This window comes from Colobus angolensis, unplaced genomic scaffold (assembly GCF_000951035.1).
Source record: "Colobus angolensis palliatus isolate OR3802 unplaced genomic scaffold, Cang.pa_1.0 Scaffold287, whole genome shotgun sequence".
In the NCBI taxonomy this organism is placed as follows: domain Eukaryota; kingdom Metazoa; phylum Chordata; class Mammalia; order Primates; family Cercopithecidae; genus Colobus; species Colobus angolensis.
Window position 1 is genome coordinate 34,285 of NW_012116121.1, and position 22,457 is coordinate 56,741.

Genomic DNA, 22,457 nt, shown 5'->3' on the forward strand with positions numbered 1-22,457 from the left:
TGGACTTATATGTGTCTTGTTCTATATGATGTTCTATGTAATTAAAGTAAGTAAATATTCTGCCTTCAAAGACTATTATAAATAAGAAACAATTAATGCATACATACATAGTATATACCTAAGATATTAAATTATATGAGTGCTATAAAAATGTCTACTAAATAAATAGTGAGTGATGGCCCAAGTTGTTTTAGATAAGGAAATGCTGTTTGAGGTGATAATGCAATAGACACCAGAATGCAGTGAGGGGGAATATCATGCAGACATCTAGGGAAATCACTCTTTAGGTAGAGGAAATAAGGGGGAAAGCATGTTTGGCTTGCAGGGAGTCTTCTAGGCACCATCGAGTTAGTGTGCCCGCCATTCTGTGAGAGGTGACAAAAGGAGAGATGCAGCTCAGCAGCAGCTGGTAATCAGATCATCTATGGATTGTTGCCCAGTGAAGGGACATCAAATTTCATTTTAAGTGGCAATTATACCATTGTGAGTGGGGGGGAGAGGGAGTCAGAATAAAAGAATATAAAAATTTGTGAATACCTAAAAATAACATTCTACATGGCTCTGTAACAAATACATGCAGTTTCATGATTAATACTTCAATGGTGTAGATAAACATGTAGTTAGTCATTGAAACAGAGGCAATTTTGAGAAAAGGAGTTCTGCTAATCACTACTCTGGGACAATGGAGAGGGTGGACCATTTCAGGTATACAAGGATCCAACACTCAGGAAGCCAATCCAATGTGACATTCCCTCTAGGATTTCCTTTCAGGAAGCTGTGCCAATTCCAGTGACAATAATGACAATATGACTTTGCAACCATGTGGTTTCTTTGCATGAGGTGAAAGAAATGGCAGCGAGATAGTATCTTGACCCAAGATGCCTTCAAACACACAGGCTCAAGTTAGATACCTCCAAAACGTATGCTTTAGGGTGGATAAGACAGACCATGTGTTGCTCCTCTCTTCATTATTTTTACTATATTAATATTATTTATTAATTTTATTTTATAAGCATGTGGTTTTGTTAATTATTTAAATATATATTTATTATGATGATGAGTAGTGCCAAGTTGATGATTTTCACTGCTACCTAACTTCCCACTCCTTCTGGGGAAACAGTTTTGATTGTTAGTAATCAACACAAATATATCGAATTTTTATGAACTATATTTTCAAGTTTCAGTCACGTTGGCATGCTCTTTGTACTTGTTCACTTCTCAATGCTGTGCTCATTCATCTTCGCATGTTTTCGTGTGTTTACTTATTATACCTAGAATTCTACATGTATTCTAAATGTGTGTGTCCAATCTGACTTTTGTGTTTTGTTTTGAAATTAATATTGGCTCAAAACTCTGTATTTTCATTTATGACTTTTATGTTTTAAGTTATGTTTAGAAGTCCTGTTTCCCATTTCAAGATTATACAAATATATATTCTTTCATTTAAGAAAATATTTTTCTCAAATTATATTTCATTTAGGACTTGAACCATTTGAAAATTTTGTTGTATGATTTAATGCTGGGATTTGGCTTTTTAAAAATTAACAGCTTAAAACACATAGTTTCCTACATTAGTTATGTTTCCGAGGGTTTTCATTTCCTCTCCAGTTTTTCCATACTCCTTTGCATACCAAGAGATCGGGAAGCCTACAAACTGTGTTCTCCAAATGTAATATTAGATGACCTGATACGCTCTGATATGGGAGGTTCCTGCAGGTGCTGGGAGGTGGGAGGAATGAGGAAACAATGTGTGTTTCTGCTCTGATCACCCTCAGAGTGGGAGTGGCTGCAGACTAGGGGACTTTGGTGCTGATTTCAGCAGCATGGGCAGCTGTCCTGGTACCTGGGTGCTGGCCTAGTGGCTGGGCAGATCCCAGCAGGAGCAGCAGGTATTCATGGTGAGTGGTGGCACATGGGTTCCATCCAGTGGCACAGCATGCCAGGCACCTATCTTTCTCTGGACTGCTCCATCAATGCTTTTAATGTTTTAAATCATTCTTAATATGAAACATGTGTTTCAAATGCCTACCGTGGCTTCCATTTTCTTCCATGGACAATGACTAGATGCACCAATTATTTGCCAAGTTGTCACTTTCAGTATGAGAATTCCCTCCATCCCTCATTCAACCCCCATCAGCACCTAGGTTCCATTTCACACATCCTACTGCAAAAAAACCTCCACCTCCATAATCTCCAGTAAATCCTTCTGCAGCCATAAGGAATTTTCCAAGTACAAATCTCATCGTCATTCTCAGCTTTGCAGAAAAATTTCAAATAATAACCATGTCTTCTCCAATAAATACACATTCTGTAAAAGGATCGACATGATGCAACCTGAATGGTGTCCTTTTACTCCACCAATGGTCCATCACAACCTGCATTCATTCTCATTGCTTATGTAAACTATACATTCATCTTCCGTCTCTCATATTGTATGCTTCTCTCGACCTACACTTCATGTTCTTACTATTTCCTCTCTCTTGATTACTCTCTTCTCCCTTTGTTATTTTATACAGTCTTGTGATATTCATTACACATTAAATCAAGACCTCTCATATCTCTCTGATTAGTTGAATCTCCATGTTAGAGTTTATTTTATTACTGTGTATCTCTCCTACATTCTACTTGTAGTAATGGAGTAATTACAAATTTATATTTGCATAAGAAAGTACTGGGTTCACATCTGGTTTCCCTCATTCCAACTAGACTCAAAACTCCATGCATACAAGAGCTGTGTCTATAGTTGCTCATTCTTTAACTCCAGAAACTAGCATGTTACCTGCAGATTCTATGATTGCTTGTTGTTGCTGTATTTCTTAGATTCCCTATTGGACTCATCTGTTATTCCATTTCTGTCTAGTATTCTCTTTTTTAATCAAGAAGCACTTGATTATATTTTGCCGCATGGAATAGCAAGCTTTTGCATTATTCTTCTGTTTTCAAGATTTTGTTGGTTATTGTTGCAAATATTTTTCAGATGAACATTATCATTTTTACTGATACTAAAACAAATACTAAAACAATAAATGCAATGACAGAAATAGAAACTATTAGACTTTGAATAATCACTAATTTTTTATATACTGCATTATTTCAGTGAAGACAATATTTTCAAGCAGTCCCTTAGTATTTGGCATTTGATTTGTTTACAGTTGTTTTATATTATCAACATTGTGACCATATGCGTGTGTAATGTAGATATATACACACACACACATATATATATATATATATACTTATTTATCTATACTTTATGATGCTTAGATATCTTTAAAAAAAAAAAAACAAAACACTTTCTATCTGGGGAGAGACTGCCTCTCCTGGGGCTAGTTCATACTTAGAGGTGGCAAGGGGCTCGCCCAGCTGAAGCATGCCTTTCAGATGCAAACTAATCAATCCTGCACCCCTTGCCCAACACACCTCTTTTACCTGGTGCATACGCCGTAAAGGGAATATTCCTCTGCCTTGGTCATCCTGCAGACACTTACCAGGCAACTAGAGAACACTATATATCCCAAAGCCCACCAAAATCATTCAAACCAGACAATCATGAAATACATATCCTGCCCTGTCGTGCCTTTCTATGGAAACCCCAATAGAGGCCATGGCCTAAGCTCTCTCCCTACTCCTGTTTTCTGCCTCCTGCCTACCCTGGTGTTTTACACTGTAACTTTGGGTGGCAGGTGGCAACCTCCTCTCTGGGACCCGGGAGTATAATACGCTTCTTCCTTCCAAATCTGGCTCTGGTTTCTTCTGTGGCAGCAAAGCTTTCACCATCCCATGTTCCAACTTATACATTCTTAGAACAGCATGTATCTTCACAGTCTCTCCCTCTATATATAAATTTTTAAGCTAATAGATATTAAATAATTAAACTAATATATGTGTATGTTAGTTTAAATTTCAAAAAGTATGATTGCTACTAATACATTGGTTCTTGTATTAATAGCACAAAAAGAAAATTAGTAGAGAGAATTTGAAATACAGAGCTCCAATTAAGATGACACGTTTTAGAAGTGACATGGCCTTTAAATAATATTTTGAGTGTATATTTTATATTGATGCATACTAGTGAGCGACATATTTCCCTATTCTCTGTAAGGAGATCAGAATTAAAGTGCACATAACTTTTTTATTTGTTTTCCTTGGAATAGTGTGACTATATCAATAACATGTTGGAACCTATAAAGGTAATGTCAGTGCATACAAATGTAATCTTATAGAAAGGCAGTCACTGATAACTAGGTTTCTATTCCTCAATTTACTCATCTTTATTTATGTATAAAGTTGAGTTGTATAACACAGAGTTATGTAACCACTGTCACAGTCACTATATGGCTACATAGCAAACAAGATAATGTCTTGCATTTTCTGGAAATTGATAGTTACTGTTGAATATGAAAAGAAATCTGGAAATATTTGCATGCTTGTAAAAAATTTTTAATATATTCTTTAAAGCTAAACTACAGAATATTAGAGCAAAATAGTTGTTTTTGATATTCATAAACATCTAAACTAAGTTGCCTTATTTCTTTATACTATTTGACCTATCTTTATTTTTATAATGTATTTTTCTTCTTTTTCTTTTTCATAAGCATCTAGAAATAGCCATGGAATATATTTTTCTATATTTGAAATATCTGAAAGTCTTTTGGCAATCATATATTTTAGAACATGTAATTTACTTCTCATAAACTATTGTGTTCACTATTTATTGCATCTGTGGAATGACAAGACTTATTAAATATTTTAAATATATAAAGTATAAATTTTAGACTTCTTTATTATTTCCTGAGAGTTTGATGTATTAAATTGTCCTGTGGAGAATAATCTCCTCTATCAATAAAATATTCCACCCATACTGCTTCCATGATTTTTCTTTTTATCAGCATACAGATTTTACCCTGGTATATTATTTCAAAAATTATTGAAAGAGTTTAGTAAACATACAAGCTTATAATTACCTTCAATGACATGCCTACCCTTATTCTTTGTCTCACTCTCTCTCGTTTTTTTTTTTTTTTTTGGAAATTCTTACTTCCATTTACATTGACATATGTCAAATTAGACATATTTTAATATGTCAAAATAACGGAATATTAAAAAGGAAATAAACTGATACCACATGTGGTTTTCTGTCCTTTTAACATAGTAATTTTTTGTCCCATGGTACACAGAATATCCAAGTAGGGCTGAATCGGCTTTTTTTTTCCTTTTTGCAAAGTTTATTATTTTGGTCACAGTTCTACAGGCTGCACAAGTAGCGTGGCATCAGCATTTGCTTCTGCTGAGGGCTTCAGGCTGCTTCCACTGATGGTGGAGGGTGAAGAGAAGCTGATGTGTACAGAGATTACATGGTGAGACAGAAAGCAGGGAGGATGGGGTGCCAGGGAGGAGGTGCCAGGCTTTTTAACAACCAGCTCTGGTGAGAATGACTAGAGTGAGCACTCAGTCACCACAATGAGGATGGCACCCACCATTCATGGGGAATCTGCTCCATGACCCAAACACCATCCATTAGGTCCCACTGCCAACATCCAGAATCAAATTTCAACGCGAGGTTTACAGAGTCAAATATTTGAACTACAGCAAGTGTTACTCATGATAAAATTGTTTTAATGTTTATGTATGTTAGAAATTTTTCATAATAAGATAATGGAAAAAATAGGAATTGCAAGCATCATATTCAGAATAATGGTATTTGCTATTATGATTTTATTCCTACTGCTCAAATTGTATTGTGGAAGAAGTATTGACACATCATGGAGAATGTATAGAAAAATACTGTGAAGTTATACTTTTATATTTGGCTTAATTTTTATTAATATATTCAAATTAAACTTGCTTACAATTTATTTTTTGTTGCCCATGAATCTGTTTTTCATGGGTTATTGATGAGTTCCAGAAAGATTCTGTTAATTAATGTATTTTAAAGAAATTTTTTCCTAGATAAATAATAGTCACATATATCAGCTTTGCTTCTATATTAACTTCTAATCTCATTTTTTGTTTTACTATGACATTTTTGCTCATACTTTTCATGTGAAATAAAATATACATTCTACAATGATCTTTAGTAAAGGAATTTATTTAAATATGGCTTACTAAAATATTTACGTAACTCAGTAATCAAAGTAGGGACTTAAACGTTTCTGGCAATACGGTTGACATATGCTAAAAAAAAAAATTTTCTTAAATTTGGGATAAATTATTTTCTCTTTTCCCTTTTTTTTTCTTGAAAGGTGGGTACTCAAATTTTTCTGATTAGAAGCTCTAGGATGTAAAACTCCAATTTTTCCAAATTGAGATATAGTGTGATTATTAAAAAATAGATATATCTTAAAGCAACACATTTTAAGGTTTTCACTCTTCTGCAAACTTAAATTGGCACTACGTTTATTGTAATATTATTCATTAGTTTGCATTCATATATAAATTTAAGCTCTTTCTTTCACATAATATTAGTATTTGATAGTTTATAGTAATTACTCCACGTTATGGACTGAGTAGTGTCCTCCAAAGTCCCATGTTGAAGCTCTAAACCCAATAACTCACAATGTGATCATATTTGGCGATAGGGTCTTTAAACAAGTCATCAATCTGAAATGAGGTCATATGGGTGAGCTGTAATCCAAAGTGACTGGTGTCCCTATAGGGTGTGGAGATTAGGCCACAGACACACACAGAGGGAACACCAGGCGAGCACATGGGGAGAAGATGGGCCTCTACCAGCAAAGAAGAGAAGCCTCAGAAGAAACCAGTCCTGAAGAGACCTTGGTCTTGTACTTCTCGGCTCCAAGATAGTGGTTAAGTCTGTCCGTCTCTTGTACTTTGTCATGGCTGCTGTCTGGGCAACGAACAGAATGTTGGCTATCATTTCTCAAATTATCCCTCAGGACCAAAAGTCCATAGAATGTTTTCAAATTTTCTCGGTTTTGAATATGTGTGATGTATCTCATTTGTTTTGGAAAAGACAGAGTTTGTAATGACATCAGTGGACGGTCATTTTAGATGTTCATGTAGAACTCCTAACACAGCGGGTTAAAAAGGAAACAAAGACACTTCATCTAGATTTATTTATTTTTATTCCTGATACGACATAGCTCTTGAAAAATGTTAAAGATTGTTTAAGAAGACAGAATGGTAAGTGGTTACATTGTGTACACACCTACTCTCCTAATGGGTATTGTATCCGGATGTTAAAATATCCAGTGACAACATCAGTCACAAATTGAAAAGTACTGAAAGTGAAGCAAGTTAGATGAAATAGAAGAAAATGTACTTTTGGAATAAATGTGTTAGATTACTCACTCTGATGCCATAGATACGTGTGAATAGCTGAATAAAGTTATTTTACATAAGAGTGGACATATGCTATATATCTAAATTAATATGCCATTTATGTAATATGTTAATTAAATATCTGTAACAAAGTGAATGAATCTTAAAATTAGACATTTACATATTTCATTTACATCCTTAGAATTTAGATACCTAAGTTCATAAAAAACTTTCCCTATGTTAAGGAATATATGCTTTATTCATTTAAAATAGGTTAGTAGGAGATGTGTGTGTGTGTGTGTGTGTGTGTGTGTGTGTATGTGTGTGTGTGTGTGTGTCTGATGCATCTATTCTGCTTTTGTAATTAGAAAAATTTTCCTGGTTATTTTCATAAATAAATTGAGGAAATGTTTCACCATAAGATTAAAAGAAGAGGGATGCGCTGACTGCTTGAAACAGTGTAACTTGTGTTCTCTTAAGTCCTTGGCTCCCTGTCACATCAATGAGCCTTCGCAATGGCAAGAAGCGATTGTAGATGTTCCCCTTGTGCTGAAGTCCAGACAGTAAGTGACTCCCCATTTTGCCCTTGCCTGTTAGTGCAGCACGTGCCAGTGGATCACAGAGGAGGGAGGAAGAGTGCATGAGGATGTCATCATTTTTTCAATCCATCTGCTTTACTATCCAATCTTTTCCATGTGGACTTTGGAATCCTCTGGCTCAGGGGAGGGAAGCCATGGCCCTGCCGCTCCCCTGTGCCTCTTACTAACCAACTGGGATAAGAGATCACACAGTCTCTCTGCTGAGGGAGAGAAAGGATGAACAGTCACAGATGAAGCCAAGCGATCTGACCCTCTGAAGTGGGATTTACGTCCTAGGCGTCTTGGGCCAAAATGGGCCAATAAGAAATAGTAACCCTACTAGACAAAATTAGTACTCAAAGGCCACTGACAACTTCCTGTTTTTCTCTGGGGGAGATTTTGGAGAGGGAGTGGCTGACTGCTGTTCATATCACACCAGCATCGTGCAGCAGCAGTGAAAGTCAAGAGGCATCACTACCTGTACTCGAGAGAATCCAAGAGGTCCTGATGTCCTGAGAGGGGTACTGGAGTGGCTTGGGGCCTCCAGGGGGCAGATTAGACTCCATGGACCAACGCACAGAAAATGGTGGGACGTAACTGTGCTGCAGTTTGAGCAGAGGAGGGCATTGCTATGACTACAATGGTAATTTAAAAATAAGATAAACCCCACTTTTGTTCTGACCAAGGTGACGAGGGGCAAGATCAGACATGATTTTGAGTGACAGTTGGACATAAAGAGTAAAACTGACCGAAAGATAATGCTGCAATTATCAGGATCAAGAACTACAGATCTATGTGTCAGCCAAGCATCACATCACCATCTTTTGAGCTCCTTTTCAACAGCTGCACAACAGATTGCAGATGAGTGTGGGAGGGGTGTTAGCCAAGAACACTTCCAGACTGAAGACACCAAGGCTGGAAGGCTGCTGAGACTTCCAGCATCACTGCCTTGATAATTATGTCATTGATTAAGAGTAATAAATCTCGTGTTAAAATGAAAGATTAGAACTATTACTCTCACAACAAACCCCTATGAATAAAATTGGATTGAGGAATCATTCAAATTATTATAGTCACTCCTAATTATTTAGAAGCCAGGCTACAAACAAAGGCAACATTATTTATAAACCTGCAACTGTGAACGTAGTAATATTATTTTATAGGCACAAACCCAATCGAGCTAAACTCACATCAGTCAGACAGTTTATGAAAACAGCTCCTTGGTAGATTTTGAAAGAAAAGCTGTTAAAGAGCCAAGTGCTATGTTTGTGAGTAGCACAGTGAGCATTATAGTCTGCCCTCCAAACCTACCTTCAGTTCTTTAAACTCATATCCAAACCACTATGAAACAGAAAACTCAATATTTAATGGTATAATGCATACTAAAAGAATGAGAAAGCACCTAACATAGCTACAGAAATATAAATTTTTTTTTTTTTTACAATATCTATAAAGCTAACCACAGAAGTCAGAATAATGCCACAAGGCAAGATAAATAACACTTCAATAGGCAGGAATTAATGCATAAAGGACTAATGGAAAGGCCAAAATGTCAAATACCCAAACAGACACAAGCCAACCAAGGAAGAGAGAAAGGGATTGGAGGGGTGGGGAAGGGGACAAGTGATGAAGGCAATTGGGAAAACAAGTTAATGTAGCTCCAGTTAAAGCCATCTATATCAAGAAATTGTGGACATGTGCAGAAGTGCCAAGGGCTCCAAATTTCCATCATCCAAGTAACATATTTTTGTGGATATCTGCTGTATCCTATTAGGAATTATGAAGTTCTTTTATCAAGGAAAAAATGTGAAGGGCTACAGTACACTTGTTTGTGTAAGTGTCAAGTGTGAGAGTTTATGTAAGGGGATATATAATCAGAGGCTTCGTTGTGTTGTTTAATTTAGCTTTGGGTGTTACAAGCTGGCCTTCACTGGGCCTTTGGGGGAAGAATAAACATTGACACAATGTACTGTGGATGAGCCTAGATGTCTGTGCAGGGGTGGGGACAGGGGTACACCGCCCTTGATCTCTCCAAGAAAACAGGACACACAGTTATTCTGACCTGTTCCCACATGAAAGCTGGCAGTGATATGAAAAATACTTTCCTCACACTCGGACTCAAATTCTTAGGCAAAATACCATCTTTCTTACGTTTTGAGCAGCCAGCTATACAATGGAACCTCACAAATAATAACTGAGAATGAAATGAAAACAATTTGTGTTGTGCAGAGATAACAAAATACGCACAAGAGAAAGAGGAGGTAAATGCCTCATGACCAAAGAACATTCTTTGTAAACCACATATTTTTTTTTTTTGTCTCATTCCAAAAACAGAAAAAGAAAAGTGCTGTTATTAAGGACTCAGTAGTGGGTGGTGGATAAATAGCATCAAGAAGGATGTACTAATGATGGTGTCTTAAAATAAGTAAAGGCAATTTTTGTTGGCCAGAAGCCATACCCTATAATTTATTACGTTCAGTGCAAACAGTGTGATTCATTAAGAATCCTGAGAATGAGATGTGACGTTCGAAATTATTCACGCAGGACATTGGAACCGAAGTTAATTATTTAAAAGAAAAACTGCGCAAGTAATGCCCTAATCATTTCCATTTGAGGCCACTAACAAAAGTCAAAGCAAAATTTCTGATACTCCATGCATTTAAGCAGGGGTAAGGGGACACTTCAAGAATTAACTACAGAAAACATTCTGTCAACGTAAGGGTTATTATAGCAAACATGAGCTTGGTCATCAATTGTTACATGCCTATTTGCAATATTAACTTGTAGTAAAAGTATTGATATACTTTCTCCATGTATTAGTCAATTATGTATTTTTTGGTATTACAATGAGTTTTCAGAGAGACTCCAGAACTCTCTCTCTATATATATATTATATAATATATAGCATATTATATCTATAAATGACTGTAATATTATAAATTAAATAGTATATTAGTAAATTAAATGTGATTTCATTAAATCTCATGATTAAAATGAAACAATTTAAAAACATTATTTCAGTATAACTCAGGCAAATGTACACTTTCCATCTTACCCTATTTATAAGGTTCCCTAAGAACCAGAATAAGTTGTTTTTCTTTACATTCTCATTTATAGAAGTCATCTCTTCTTTGCAGAGTCCTTTCTGGCAATAGTAATACTGGAGCTTTTTATAGATTACATATTTCTGGAAAGCAAAGTCTTGTTTAAATTTGTCCTCTTAAATATATATATATATATATTATACATTTATATATAGTTTATTAGAACTGCTAAATTGTACTACTAATCTTATAGTACTAAAATCTAATTTTATAAAATTATCTGCTTATGTGAAATACAGAGGGTGAATAATGTCAACAGCGATGTTAAGAGCTTAACATAATATAATGTTAAGTTTTGAAAACATTGACTTCAGTCTGTCAACTCAGGGTAGGGTGGTAGTAGAGGCTAGAGAATTTCTGAGTTTTGTGAAGACAACGAATGTTCATTGTTCAGATTCCAGATAAGTTCCTGGGGCTAGCATATCTTCATTCACTTTTAAAATTTTTATAGGGGACTCAAGTTGTTCCAGGAATCATGACATAGTATCATGAATATAAACATGGCACACACAATACCAAAACATTATTATGTTTTTGTCTACATTCATTCATGCTACTTTAGCTGAATTATGTCCTCTAAAACTAAATGCTAAGAAATGGGCAAAATAGGCCTGGCGCAGTGACTCATGCCTGTAATCCTAGCACTTCGGGAGGCAGAAGTGGGTGGACAGCCTGAGCTCATGAGTTTGAGACCAGCCTGGGCAACACGGTGAATCGCTGTCTCTACTAAAACACAAAAAATTAGCCGGGGGTACTGGGGGGTGCCTCTAGTCCCAGCTACTTGGGAGGTTAAGGTAGGAGAGTTGCTTGAACTGGAGAGGAGGAAGGTGCAGTGAGCCAAGATCGTGCCACTGCACTCCAGCCTGGGTGACAGAGAGAGACTCATTCTCAAAAAGCAAAACAAATAAAAAAAAAAAAAAAAAAAAAAAAAAAAAAAAAAAAAAAAAAAAAAAAAAAAGAAAGAAAGAAAGAAAGAAAGAAAAGAAAGAAGAAATGGGCAAAGTAAGCTGGATAACATGGTTCCAAGAAATTAATCACTAACAGATTTAGTTTAACAGACAGGATTTGTTATGGTTTTAAAAATTTTTTAAGGGGTTGGGGAAAAAATCTCAATAATCTCTGATGCAAAAACAATATACCTCATTTAAAAAACATTTTCAACTATTGAGTGATAAAATCGCAATGATTTTCCATTTCACCAATGTTTGGCAGTCTTTTTAAAGAAGCAATACCTTGAATGAGATGAAATCAGTACATAAACGAGGAAAAGTAAATCTTTATGCAATTCTGTACTTATACATAGCTATATTAGTATACTATAATAATATTGAAAAAACTGAATCACTTTTCAGTAAGTATTTATATGGAGATCCTGAACTGGGGCATGCAATAAGAAAATCAACCTAAAAATTACCAGCCACCAAAAATATCTTGATTCTTTGCTAACTGCCTACTTAAAATATAACAGACTATTTACAAATACTTTAAAGAAAGTAATTACATGTTCTGGATAACATTTCTCCTGTTGTTACATTTTCTGTTCTTTTCTGGGAAGCGCTTAGCCCTATTTAAAGAAATTAATTGCATCTTGTATTTTTTTTAATGATTAAGGGAATGTTTCAATGTGTACTTTTAGATTTCAGAGAAATGTTAAAAAACATGAGAGTGGCCTTTAAGCTTCAAAATCCAAATAACCTGAAGTCCAATGATGGAAGCACAAATCAGTTACTCATTGTTGTATCACATAAATAGTTCATGGGCAAAAAATAAAGAGAATGGAAGAATAAGTAAAACTTTTTCACTTTGAGAACCGTGATTTGACTCTTGGTATCCCCAGAAAGAGCTGACAGTGGGTGAAAGTCAGTATAAGAAAGATAATCCAGGGTTTCCCAACATAGTAGCATTGTTAACACAAGAACTGGTTCTGACAGGTGTGAACACTGAAAACTCATTATAAATTAGTCAGACTGTTCACATCATCGATTAGTCCCCAGCTCATTGATACTCAGGCCTCCTGTCCTTCCTTGTCTGAATAGGCTGTGAGTATCTCCCTCTAATAACCACTCTGGGGTCCCTTTGTGCCATAATCAGTATTTCCATTTTATTAAATTACTTCATCTTTCCGTTATGCCACATATTGTAGGTGAAATGGAGGATAGAACATTTTAATACCTCTGGTAACAAGAACAGTAAAAATAAAGCTAGTTTAGAAGTCAAAGAAGTTCTTGAGACACCCATTTACACATGCATGTAATACAAGCTTATTTCAATCCTGTATAAATGGTATTATATATATTAGCCTTAATGCATGTAAGATGAAAATACAATTTGATCTGTTCATATCAGTTTAGTACCATTGATTTAGCACCTTTGTGCAAAACATCAGCTTTTCAATAACAAGTAAAACACAGCTGCCTATACTTGTTTTTTTTTTTTGTTTGAGACAGTCTTTCTCTGTCACCTAGTCTTTAGTGCAGCGGCGCTAGCATGGTTTACTGTAGCCTCAAATTCCTGGGCTGAAAGCAATCCTTCTGTCTCAGCCTCCCAAATTACTAAGATCACAGGCACTTGGCACTATGCACAGCTCTTTTGGAAAAATGTTTTTGTAGAAACAGGATCTTACTATGTTGACCACGCTGATCTCGAATTCCTGGCCTCAAGGGATCCTCCCGCCTCAGCCTCCCAGGGCACTAGATTACAGGCCTCAGCCACCTCACTTGGCCAGCCTATGCTTTTATGAAATGTTTAATTATACTTTTATATGTTTATATTTATATACATTATCTTAAAATAATATATAACATAAATGTAAAATTTATATTATATTTATATTATGTTATATCATGCTTATATTTATATACATTATTTTCTTTTAGATTGCCTTGAATTATAATTTACATACAATTTTTGTTTTTAATGTAGTTTGACAAATTTAGATAATTGTAGATAGTCATAAACTCATCACCAATCAACAGTTCTACGACACTAAAAAGGTACATGGGGTTTCAGTTAATCTAAAATAAAAGCAAGGTTTAGATGTCAAAAAGAAAAAAAAATCTCCTAATTCCTCTTTGCAATATTTAATCCCCTCCTCTGACCTCTGGCCCTAGACCATACCTTGTCTCTCAGTCAATATTGTACATAGTTTTTTTTTTTCTCAGAATTTCATGAAAATAGAATCATATAGCATGGAATCCTTTGTTTTTGACTTCATTTACTTGTGTTTGCATATATACATTTTTCCAACTCATTACTAATTAGTATTCTACATGATGGAAAGATAGCAATTTGTTTATAATTCACCAGTTGATGGTCACTTAATTGTTTTCTGTTTTTTGTTTCTATTATGAAACCTAGTTTTATGAACATTCGTATAGAAGTTTCTGTGTGGATGTGTGATTGTGTTTGTGTTTTGGTTTTTGGTTTTCTCTGGAGTACATACCTCAAAGTGGGATTGCTGGCCCATAGGATGTGACTCTGGTTCTCTAAGAAAAAAAATGCCCACATGGTATTAAATGGGAAACATTAGTACTTGGGAGAATAACTGTGAGAAAATAGGAAGAGAAGCAAAAAAGAGAAGGCTGTGGGAGGTTTCTGACTGCAGTAAGTCTGCAGCAATGTGGAGGAGGTGGCTGAGATCTTGTGGAGTCCAATCTGGTGGAGTTAGAGAAGCCATGGGGCATCCTGAAGCCAAAGTCAGCGAGTGGATGACCGACTCCCCAGGCTGCCGTTGAGGGTCCTCCTGGTAACATGGTCACACTCCATCACCATCTGGGGGCAGTGGATGAGGACCACAGCCTCACTATAAAATTCATGGTGTAAATCCAAGTACAACAATTGGGATGCTTGGTCACCTCTGCTTCCTGTCGTTGGAGATCCGGGGAGTGCTCTCTCCCACCCACCAGGTGTGTGAGAGGCTGCTGCTGTGTGCTTCATTCCCACTTGTGAGGGAAGATAGGTTTCAAACGCTTCACATCTCATGCTTTTCTTTTTGACTCGCCCCGCCCCATCTAATGGAACACTGAAGAATCTTCTGTGTGGATGATCAATCTTACAGTCTCAAGGGTGGAACCATGGGAATTACTAAGAAACTGTTATGGTGGTCTCACTGGCAAGTGGCATTAATCCAAAGTTGCAGTTCTCCATGTGTGCTCTGAGGGAGACACTCAGGGTCTCTGGGATCCACTCAGGAGTCTGTGAGATCAGAACACTTTTCAGTTCTAAGCTTTTCACTTTCTAACTCATACTTAAGTGTACCATGGAATTTTCTAAATTCAACGTGACCTGATAGCTTAACTGATCTGATGGCTAATGCAATGTTTGCTCATCTATTCTGATGTTTTCTAGAATTTTCTAAATAGATGTAGGTTATCATATGTGTGTTTTAAGAGATTATTCATCCTATTTTTGAGCATTTCAACTGTGTTGTTTTCAGCTATCTTTGGTTACACCTGTAATAATCTTTGTGATGACATTATTATCCAATAAATCATTAGTTAGAAATCTCCAAAATTTATTTGCTGCCATACAAGAAATCAAGAATTATACTCTGCTATTTTATTTAAACATTTTATAACTTTACAAAATTTTTGAATTTTACCTAACACTTTATTTTAAAATTTAATACTTTTAAACTAAAGGAATGTATCTATTTTTAAATTTTAAAAATGGAAAACAGGAAACTGATTTATTCAATCCTAGCTCACTATCTATTTCTTAAGATGGTGAAAACACAAATGAACCTAACATATCAGAAAATTACCTCACCCATAGAATAGGAAATCCCCTCCAAAGCAACTGGGTAAAACTACAAATAAGAATTAAATAATGCAAAATATCATAATTCCATTGACTTTATATATATTAACAACTTATCATTTTAGCAACAGGAAAAATAATACCATGGTGCTTGTTATGGCAGGATCATTTTGAAACCAATAATTTGGAATGGTAAAAATGGATTGAATAATTATCATAGATGTGATCAGCTCTTTAAAAGCCAAAGATTATCTGGTACATTTTTCCAATGCACAGATGAAAAGAACACTGATGCCTCTTGCTGGGAACACTGTCATATTCCATTGGTTGTGGAAAGTACAGCTTGATGGGCATCAAAAGCTTGTACAATTGACATTCCTGAATACTTGTTGAAAGAAATGTCAGTAAAATAAATCAAGGCAGTGACATTTTCACTGATATAGCAACTCACCAAATTATAGGTTTAGCTGGAAGCATGCAGGATAAATTAATCTTTTGTCTGCAGAATAACACATTTAACATTCAAATGGATGGATCTACAGATATGGATAGAACTTTCTTTTGCTCGTATTTATCTGGTATCACCCCCAACAAATCATCAAAAACAGTCATAAATTCCCGGTGACAATCATAATTAGTGCAGAAATATTGAAAATGATAAAAAAAAAAAACTTTTTTTGAGTTGCATGGTTGATCTTGGAGCAACTTTGAACGCTAAACTGCCACAAGACGCAAAGGACTTGCAAAAACACTGTGATCAAACTTTAGCCTGACCTCCACCTGCACTGGCGCATGTCCCAAAGCTGACCCCCAGTCCCCGAGCCCTTGTAGTAAGTCTTAAGAGAATGCAATATTGCCAAACGGCAAAAATGTACACTGTCCCAGCCTACATTGTCATACCATTTTCAGTGATTCTCCACTCATCCCCCTTCTGTAATTTTCCATTCCTCTATAGCCCACCTAGTTCCTTTTGGTTTTTACTTTTTTATTTTGAAACGATGTTGTTGACATTTGCACTAATGGTGCAAAACTCATGGTGGGTGATATTCCTGGGGTTTTTGCATGAATCAAGGCAGTAGAAACAAATTGCACAAGTAGTCATGAAACTCTTCACTACCACAAGTTCCCAGTTAAAAGTAATGTCAGTTTTACTTAGTAATGAACTTTACTAAGCAGTAAGACATATTTAATGTTATTAATCCTGACTCCTGAGTACACATCTATTTAATATTCTGTGTAATGAATCTGGGAGTATATAAATCCCTCTGCTGCATACTGAAACCCAGTGGCTGTCCTCAGAAAAAGTACATCTGTGGCTGAGTTTCAAGTCTAAATAGTTCCTTTTTTCACTCGATACTATTTTCAATCAGAAAAGCATTGATAGAAAAACAATAGTTATTCAGACTTATGTGTCTGTCAGATGTATCTGAAAAAATGAAAAAGTAAGTCTCTAAAATATTTGTAATGCATACATAATGCATGCATATGACATATATACATATATCTATATATATGACTTTAAAGAAATACAATTTGCAAAACTTATTTTTGCCATTGTGAAATAAATAGCTTCCATTACTTAAAAGAACTTTCACATGAGATTTGTGACAATATTAATAAGCACATTTATTTAATATTATGTGATTAGAGTTGGCAACTCTTGAAAGATCTGCATGATTCAGTAGACCAGCATTTTCCTAAATGACCCATTTGTATGGTTATAATGTTTTGTGTGGGTAAAAGATTTTCAAAATTTCAGATGTATCAATGGATTTTAGCGTAACAGATAAACAAGTTCTTTGACATAATTATGCATTTCACATTGCAAATACTCTTTAAGAAACTGCCACTTGACAGTTTTAGTATAGTGGCAAATAAAAATAATCCATATTTATCTGAAAAAGCTCATTAAATACTCTTTCCTTTTTCAATTACCTTTCTGTGGAAGGCCAGATTTTCTCTGCATACTTCAACCAAAATAATAAACTGCAAAAATGTTTAATGCAGAAGCAAATGTGGGAATCCAGTGTCTTTTATAAGCTGGTCATTAAAGAAAATTTCAAAAATGTAAAACAATGTTACTTTAAAAAAGGATAACTTACAGTTGTTTATGAAACAGTGTATATTAACATGCATAGAATTTATTGCTATGTAAATGAATTTAAAATACATATTTTATCTACATATTTTTAAAGTTTTTTGGTTTTAATTCCGGAACTGGTAAATATCAATAGATGTAAGCTCTGCGGGCCTGCTGATACTATGATGTTTAACCCTATAAAGGGAAGGGGGTCACAGGGCCAAAAATTTGAGAACCACTGACCTAAAAGAAGGTAATAGTTGTACAGGCAGTGAGAAGTTGCAAACTTCCACATACATTTTAAAGAAATAATTGATGGCATTTCAAAAACAACAAATTGGGGATAGGAGGGATATTGCAAAACATAGAGTGGCATGGCAGGAGAAGAGTGAGTTTCTGACATGTCCATTTTAAAAATGACATGTTTGATATCCAGGTGAAGAATTTGAGTTTTCAGTTGGATGCACTCATCTGGATTTCCGTGAAGCAGTTGTTGCTGAATGACACTTTTCAAAGTCATTAGAATATTGATGACATTTAAGGACAGGGTAGCTTCACTCATCTCAGGAAAGACGTGGTTAATCTACTGAATAGACCCACCCCATGCCCTAAATTGATTCCATGCTCTTTTTCTACAACTTTCCAATGTGTAGCCTTCAGGTTTATTTATTTATTTATGCATTTTCTGTCTCTCAGAAGCCATTGTTTTACTTACTTGGGCAACTATGAAAGACTTTCCGAGAAACAGAAAACCTTCTCTGCATTATGACGCCTCTCTGGAAACGTAAACACTGAAAGTTGGAGCCAGGGCTGGACATGGCAGCCCACACCTGTAATCCCAGGATTTTGGGAGGCTGAGGCAGGAAGACTGATTGAGTCCAGGAGTTCAGCACCAGACTGGGCAACACAGTGAGATCCCTGTCTCTACAAAAAATAAAAAAATTAGCTGAGTGTGGTGGTGCGCATCTGTAGTCCAGGCTACTCAGGAGGCTGAGGAAGGAGAATTGCTTGAGCCTGGGAGGTTGAGGCTGTAGTGAGCTGTGATTGCGCCACTGCACTCAGCTTGGGCAACAGAATGAGACACTGTCTCAAAAAAAAAAAAATTAGAGCAAACATTTTCATTTTTCTATAAGTGTTAAGTTTGGCGTTCTGGCTGCTGGGTCTCAGGGAGAATCACAGAACTGGATCATTTCTTTGAGTAAACTCAGCCTTAGGTTTTAATTAAAATAAGATAATTATGTTGATGGAGATTGGATAAATTTTCAATATCTGTGTGGGTTCATTTCTTTATAAAAACAATTTCTAAGTGTCTAAAAACAGTTATAATGTGGTATTTTATACATGCACATACACACAAACATATAAAAATATACATAGATACATATTACTATGTGTATATATATGTTGTATACTTGTACAAACATATATATGCATATGTAATTTTTTATTTGCATAACTGATGAGCAACTGAAAATTTTCGTTTGTGTGAAAATGCTTTGGTAAAAATAAGAAAAATATTATCTTTCTAGCTGATCCAGTAATACATAAAATGCTTTTATTCATCCCACGCATAAATTTAATGTTTCTAAAGATGTCCCCCAAAATATATATGGATATATTTATCCATATATATTTTAAATATATATATTTATACATATATATTTTACATACATATATATATATATATTTTAAGACAGAGTCTCGCTTTGTCACCCAGGCTGGAGTGCAGTGGTACAATCTCAGCTCACTGCAACCTCCGCCTCCTGTGTTCAAATGATTTTTCTGCCTCAGTCTCCCGAGCAGCTGGAATTACGGGTATGCACCCTCACATCCAGCAAATTTTTGTATTTTTAGTAGAGACGGGGTTTCACCATGTTGACCAGGCTGGTCTCGAACTCCTCACCTCAGGTGATGCACCCACCTCGGCCTCCCAAAGTGCTGGGATTACAGGTGTGAGCCACAGCACCCCACCAAAAAGCACTTTTAAATTCTTTTCTAATGTTTAATAAAATGCATTTTCTGTAAAGTCTTTAGCCTCTATCTTAAACCAGTTTTTTAAATGTTCTCAAATACTCTCAATAGTGTTAAAACCATTATGTGCAAATAAGAAATGGTATTTAATAATAACTGTTAAAAGTGTACTTCTATTTCTTACCTGGGATAAACAGCTCTATATTTTCTTGGCCTTCATCAGTTTGATTTTGAGATGAGAAGTCTTTCTTTAGTTTATTCTAGGAACTTACCCAACTTCCTTAGTGCATCTTTGTCTATAAAGCTTCCCACTGTAGCACTGATGTCTGCGGAGCCTGAGGAAATTCTATCTCCCCTTCAGCAGCAGAGTTTCTTTACGACATAACGTTCTGCCCATTGTAATTCACAAGGAATTCTGTAATTTTAAAACAGTCGAAGATGTCCTTTTAAAAATATGCAAGAGTAGCAGTATTTTAAGAGTTTTACAACTGAAAAAAAAAAAACACACACACACACAACACACACCACGGGCCGGGCACTGTGGCTGACGCCTGTAATCCCAGCACTCTGGGAGGCCGAGGCGGGCGGATCACGATGTCAGGAGATGGAGACCATCCTGGCTAACACGGTAAAATCCAATCTCCACTAAAAATATAAAAAAATTAGCCATGCTTAGTGGCGGCCCCTGTAGTCCCAGCTACTCGGGAGGCTGAGGCAGGAGAATGACGGGAACCCGGGAGGCGGAGCTTGCAGTGAGCCGAGATGGCGCCACCGCACTCCAGCCTGGGCCACAGAGCGAGACTCCGTCTCAAAAACAGAAACATTATGAAGTCAAACTAGCCACGCTGTTCTTTGATGAGAAGTTGCTTTTTCACCTCTCTCCTAGACTAAAACCATAGGTGTGTTTGTTGTTACAGCTGAGTCGAGGCATAAGCACGTCACATCCTCGCCTGCAGATCCACCCCCTCCTCTTCTCAGCTGTGAGATCGCTCCAGGCTGACTGTGCTGCCTCCACGCCACAGCCCACTCGCAAGAAAAGATGGCCCTGACACTCCCGGGTTGGGTCTGTCTGGGTGGCTGGACTGCTGCCGGTTATGATACTTCTGTTTGTCCAAACGCCCTTTTCTTCTGCCTCAATGGCAAACAAAACCACTGAAATTTCCCAGGCTGTACCTAACACAGGAGAACAGTTATCCTTTATATACTCAGATCTCCACAATATCTGGGAATTCTGTGGTCCCCTATCCTTCCCCTTTTCCAGAAATGGCCTGGATTCACCAGTAGCATACATCCCCTTAAGGGTTCCATTGTGTTCTATGCCCTCTTCCTGCCCTGCACTTTCAGTAGCTTTCCCGGTCTGAAGAAAACATGGCTTTGACATTGGACTAATAACTTTCTTTCAAATCTATATTACTCCCAGCAAAAATGTTTTTGCCATAATGCCTTTAAAGACCAAGAATTTGTCCCGCATCATACCTTCTCCAAGGCAAAAGATATTGCAGGTGTGGTCAGCCACATCCTGGGTGAAATAGAGCAGCAAAGCACATTGTGGGAAGGGATAGTTCGTGGTATTTCAAAATATCCCATGCCTCACTTTGTAAATGTATCTGAATCCCTGACATTCCCCATTCGAATATTATATATTAATATTTAAAAATCTGTGTAACATTATACATTTATTTATCTATTTATTTGTCTATTTATTTATTTATTTATTTATTTATTTTTTTGAGACGGAGTCTGGCTCTGTCGCCCAGGCTGGAGTGCAGTGGTACAATCTCAGCTCACTGCAACCTCCGCCTCCTGTGTTCAAATGATTTTTCTGCCTCAGTCTCCCGAGCAGCTGGAATTACGGGTATGCACCCTCACATCCAGCAAATTTTTGTATTTTTAGTAGAGACGGGGTTTCACCATGTTGACCAGGCTGGTCTCGAACTCCTCACCTCAGGTGATGCACCCACCTCGGCCTCCCAAAGTGCTGGGATTACAGGTGTGAGCCACAGCACCCCACCAAAAAGCACTTTTAAATTCTTTTCTAATGTTTAATAAAATGCATTTTCTGTAAAGTCTTTAGCCTCTATCTTAAACCAGTTTTTTAAATGTTCTCAAATACTCTCAATAGTGTTAAAACCATTATGTGCAAATAAGAAATGGTATTTAATAATAACTGTTAAAAGTGTACTTCTATTTCTTACCTGGGATAAACAGCTCTATATTTTCTTGGCCTTCATCAGTTTGATTTTGAGATGAGAAGTCTTTCTTTAGTTTATTCTAGGAACTTACCCAACTTCCTTAGTGCATCTTTGTCTATAAAGCTTCCCACTGTAGCACTGATGTCTGCGGAGCCTGAGGAAATTCTATCTCCCCTTCAGCAGCAGAGTTTCTTTACGACATAACGTTCTGCCCATTGTAATTCACAAGGAATTCTGTAATTTTAAAACAGTCGAAGATGTCCTTTTAAAAATATGCAAGAGTAGCAGTATTTTAAGAGTTTTACAACTGAAAAAAAAAAAACACACACACACACAACACACACCACGGGCCGGGCACTGTGGCTGACGCCTGTAATCCCAGCACTCTGGGAGGCCGAGGCGGGCGGATCACGATGTCAGGAGATGGAGACCATCCTGGCTAACACGGTAAAATCCAATCTCCACTAAAAATATAAAAAAATTAGCCATGCTT